The sequence below is a fragment of the Oncorhynchus gorbuscha genome, unplaced genomic scaffold (assembly GCF_021184085.1).
Source record: "Oncorhynchus gorbuscha isolate QuinsamMale2020 ecotype Even-year unplaced genomic scaffold, OgorEven_v1.0 Un_scaffold_5777, whole genome shotgun sequence".
Classification (NCBI taxonomy): Eukaryota; Metazoa; Chordata; class Actinopteri; order Salmoniformes; family Salmonidae; genus Oncorhynchus; species Oncorhynchus gorbuscha.
The window spans coordinates 19,605-24,366 of record NW_025749503.1 but is presented as its reverse complement, the minus strand read 5'-3'; the positions used below and the strand labels follow the sequence as shown (position 1 = coordinate 24,366).

Sequence of the window (4,762 nt, the reverse complement as noted above, 5' to 3'; positions counted from 1 at the left end):
GTCTAGTGGTTAGAGTGTAGAGGTGGCAGGTAGCCTAGTGGTTAGAGTGTAGAGGTGGCAGGTAGCCTAGTGGTTAGAGTGTAGAGGTGGCAGGTAGCCTAGTGGTTAGAGTGTAGAGGTGGCAGGTAGCCTAGTGGTTAGAGTGTAGAGGAGGCAGGTAGCCTAGTGGTTAGAGTGTAGAGGAGGCAGGTAGCCTAGTGGTTAGAGTGTAGAGGTGGCAGGTAGCCTAGTGGTTAGAGTGTAGAGGAGGCAGGTAGCCTAGTGGTTAGAGTGTAGAGGAGGCAGGTAGCCTAGTGGTTAGAGTGTAGAGGTGGCAGGGTAGCCTAGTGGTTAGAGTGTAGAGGAGGCAGGTAGCCTAGTGGTTAGAGTGTAGGGGCGGCAGGGTAGCCTAGTGGTTAGAGTGTAGAGGTGGCAGGTAGCCTAGTGGTTAGAGTGTAGAGGTGGCAGGGTAGCCTAGTGGTTAGAGTGTAGAGGTGGCAGGGTAGCCTAGTGGTTAGAGTGTGGCAGGGTATCCTAGTGGTTAGAGTGTAGAGGAGGCAGGTAGCCTAGTGGTTAGAGTGTAGAGGTGGCAGGTAGCCTAGTGGTTAGAGTGTAGAGGTGGCAGGTAGCCTAGTGGTTAGAGTGTAGAGGTGGCAGGGTAGTCTAGTGGTTAGAGTGTAGAGGTGGCAGGGTATCCTAGTGGTTAGAGTGTAGAGGAGGCAGGTAGCCTAGTGGTTAGAGTGTAGAGGTGGCAGGTAGCCTAGTGGTTAGAGTGTAGAGGTGGCAGGTAGCCTAGTGGTTAGAGTGTAGAGGTGGCAGGTAGCCTAGTGGTTAGAGTGTAGAGGTGGTAGGGTAGCCTAGTGGTTAGAGTGTAGAGGTGGCAGGGTAGCCTAGTGGTTAGAGTGTAGAGGTGGTAGGGTAGCCTAGTGGTTAGAGTGTAGAGGAGGCAGGGTAGCCTAGTGGTTAGAGTGTAGAGGTGGCAGGGTAGCCTAGTGGTTAGAGTGTAGAGGTGGCAGCGTAGCCTAGTGGTTAGAGTGTAGAGGTGGCAGGTAGTCTAGTGGTTAGAGTGTAGAGGTGGCAGGTAGCCTAGTGGTTAGAGTGTAGAGGTGGCAGCGTAGCCTAGTGGTTAGAGTGTAGAGGTGGCAGGTAGCCTAGTGGTTAGAGTGTAGAGGTGGCAGGTGGGCTAGTGGTTAGAGTGTAGAGGTGGCAGCGTAGCCTAGTGGTTAGAGTGTAGAGGTGGCAGGTAGTCTAGTGGTTAGAGTGTAGAGGTGGCAGGTAGCCTAGTGGTTAGAGTGTAGAGGTGGCAGCGTAGCCTAGTGGTTAGAGTGTAGAGGTGGCAGGTAGCCTAGTGGTTAGAGTGTAGAGGTGGCAGGTGGGCTAGTGGTTAGAGTGTAGAGGTGGCAGGTGGGCTAGTGGTTAGAGTGTAGAGGTGGCAGGTAGCCTAGTGGTTAGAGTGTAGAGGTGGTAGGTAGCCTAGTGGTTAGAGTGTAGAGGTGGCAGGTAGCCTAGTGGTTAGAGTGTAGAGGTGGCAGGTAGCCTAGTGGTTAGAGTGTAGAGGTGGTAGGGTAGCCTAGTGGTTAGAGTGTAGAGGTGGCAGGTATCCTAGTGGTTAGAGTGTAGAGGTGGTAGGTAGCCTAGTGGTTAGAGTGTAGAGGTGGCAGGTAGCCTAGTGGTTAGAGGGTAGAGGTGGCAGGTAGCCTAGTGGTTAGAGTGTAGAGGTGGTAGCCTAGTGGTTAGAGTGTAGAGGAGGCAGGTAGCCTCGTGGTTAGAGTGTAGAGGTGGTAGCCTAGTGGTTAGAGTGTAGAGGAGGCAGGTAGCCTAGTGGTTAGAGTGTAGAGGTGGCAGGTAGCCTAGTGGTTAGAGTGTAGAGGTGGTAGGGTAGCCTAGTGGTTAGAGTGTAGAGGTGGTAGGTAGCCTAGTGGTTAGAGTGTAGAGGTGGCAGGTAGCCTAGTGGTTAGAGTGTAGAGGCGGCAGGTAGCCTAGTGGTTAGAGTGTAGAGGTGGCAGGTAGCCTAGTGGTTAGAGTGTAGAGGTGGCAGGGTACCCTAGTGGTTAGAGTGTAGAGGTGGCAGGTAGCCTAGTGGTTAGAGTGTAGAGGTGGCAGGTAGCCTAGTGGTTAGAGTGTAGAGGTGGCAGGTAGCCTAGTGGTTAGAGTGTAGAGGTGGCAGGTAGCCTAGTGGTTAGAGTGTAGAGCTGGCAGGTAGCCTAGTGGTTAGAGTGTAGAGGTGGCAGGTAGCCTAGTGGTTAGAGTGTAGAGGTGGCAGGTAGCCTAGTGGTTAGAGTGTAGAGGTGGCAGGTAGCCTAGTGGTTAGAGTGTAGAGGTGGCAGGTAGCCTAGTGGTTAGAGTGTAGAGGTGGCAGGTAGCCTAGTGGTTAGAGTGTAGAGGTGGCAGGTAGCCTAGTGGTTAGAGTGTAGAGGTGGCAGGTAGCCTAGTGGTTAGAGTGTAGAGGTGGCAGGTAGCCTAGTGGTTAGAGTGTAGAGGTGGCAGGTAGCCTAGTGGTTAGAGTGTAGAGGTGGCAGGTAGCCTAGTGGTTAGAGTGTAGAGGTGGCAGGTAGCCTAGTGGTTAGAGTGTAGAGGTGGCAGGTAGCCTAGTGGTTAGAGTGTAGAGGTGGCAGGTAGCCTAGTGGTTAGAGTGTAGAGGTGGTAGGGTAGCCTAGTGGTTAGAGTGTAGAGGTGGCAGGTAGCCTAGTGGTTAGAGTGTAGAGGTAACCCATTGTTCCTAGGCTGTAATTGAAAATAAGAATTTGTTCTTAACTGACTTGCCTAGTTAAATAAAGGTAAAATAAAAAAATATTGTTGTAGGGAATTACTATCTTAGTTGAGACCGGTGGGTCAGTTTCTTTCTGTGGCTTTTAATTATTGCTTTTAAAATCAATCAACCAACCAATCGAGTAATCAATCAACCAGCCAACCGATCAATCTATTCACACCAGATGTGTCCTGTCTCTCCTCCAGGTTCATATCAGGGCCAGTGGATGGGTGGGATGAGGCATGGATATGGCGTGCGCCAGAGTGTTCCGTACGGCATGGCCACTGTGATCCAGTCCCCGCTACGTACCTCCTTGGCATCCCTGCGCTCCGAGCAGAATGCGGCTCCGTGCTCCAGGATCACTCCGGTGACACGCCGGCCGGCGGCCGCGGCGGGTTCGTCCTCAACTTCCACTCGGACGGCGAAGTGGTCACCGGGAAGAAGAAGAGGGGTCTGTTTCACGGGTCGCTGTTCGGGAGCCTCCGTCGGCTACACAAGTCCGAATCGAAGTCGTCCATCTCCAGCAAGAGGAGTTCGGCACACAGCGACGCCGCTATGAGCCGCATCAGCTCCTCCGACGCGGACGCCAACTCCACCGTCTCCTGGGCGACGGAGAGCTGCCGGAAGAGGACTTGCTGTTGGAGGATCACGTGGACGCCACCACCACCGAGACGTACGGGGGGGGAGTGGAAGAACGACAAGCGCAACGGGTTCGGCGTCAGCAAAACGTTCCAACGGGATGAAGTACGAGGGGGAGTGGCTGAACAACAAGCGCCACGGTTACAGGGTGCACCACCTTCCCGAGGGGAACAAGGAAGAGGGAAGTACAAGAATAACGTGTTGGTTCGTGGAATAAGGAAGCAGCTGATCCCGCTAAAGAACCCCAAAACCAAAGAGAAGGTGGACCGGGCCGTGGAGGGGCGCGGAGGGCAGGGGCCACCTCCAGGACGAAAGTGGAAATAGCAGCTTCCAGGTAGGTTGTTGAGGTGTGTGAATGTGTGTGTGTGAATGTGTGTGTGTGTGAATGTGTGTGTGTGCATGTGTGAGAGAGAGAGAAAGACAGAATGAGTGTTCCACCTGTAAAAACACACTCTATGCAGCATTCAGATACGCAAGATCAAAGCCCTTCCTACATTCCCATTCTGCCTGATATGACTGATATAACTAGAGTTGGGATCAAAGCCCTTCCTACATTCCCATTCTGCCTGATATGACTGATATAACTAGAGTTGGGATCAAAGCCCTTCCTACATTCCCATTCTGCCTGATATAACTAGAGTTGGGATCAAAGCCCTTCCTACATTCCCATTCTGCCTGATATAACTAGAGTTGGGATCAAAGCCCTTCCTACATTCCCATTCTGCCTGATATGACTGATATAAATAGAGTTGGGATCAAAGCCCTTCCTACATTCCCATTCTGCCTGATATAACTAGAGTTGGGATCAAAGCCCTTCCTACATTCCCATTCTGCCTGGTATGACTGATATAACTAAAGTTGGGATCAAAGCCCTTCCTACATTCCCATTCTGCCTGATATGACTGATATAACTAGAGTTGGGATCAAAGCCCTTCCTACATTCCCATTCTGCCTGATATAACTAGAGTTGGGATCAAAGCCCTTCCTACATTCCCATTCTGCCTGATATGACTGATATAACTACAGTTGGGATTGAAGACCCAGCTTTCTATAAAAGCAGTCTCATGACAGTGGGCTCTAATGTTCATTCACCATCGTTATCACCATCTAGTGGGCCCTAATATTCATTCACCATCACCAACCAGTGCTTCTGTGTGCTTCTGTGTGATGCCACCAGTGTGTGTGTGTGTGCGGTCTTTGTGTTCTATGCTTCTATCCTCTTATATCACATACAGTATTTCACCTGTGTTGACTTAGCAGAGGCAGGCAGCCTGATTTAGGTCAATTCTGGGCCATGTCAAGTTTATCTGGTGTGCCGTATAACGATAGACACACACACACACGTTCACGCACTGCCAGGCACCCAGGGACAGGCACCCAGGGACAGGCACCCAG

At 51.7% G+C, this 4,762-nt stretch overlaps 1 pseudogene; it reads left to right on the top strand.

The window, feature by feature from the left end:
• The first annotated feature begins 2,942 nt into the window (after positions 1-2,942).
• LOC124029192 lies at positions 2,943-3,471 on the top strand (annotated as a pseudogene).
• Positions 3,472-4,762: the final 1,291 nt, after the last annotated feature.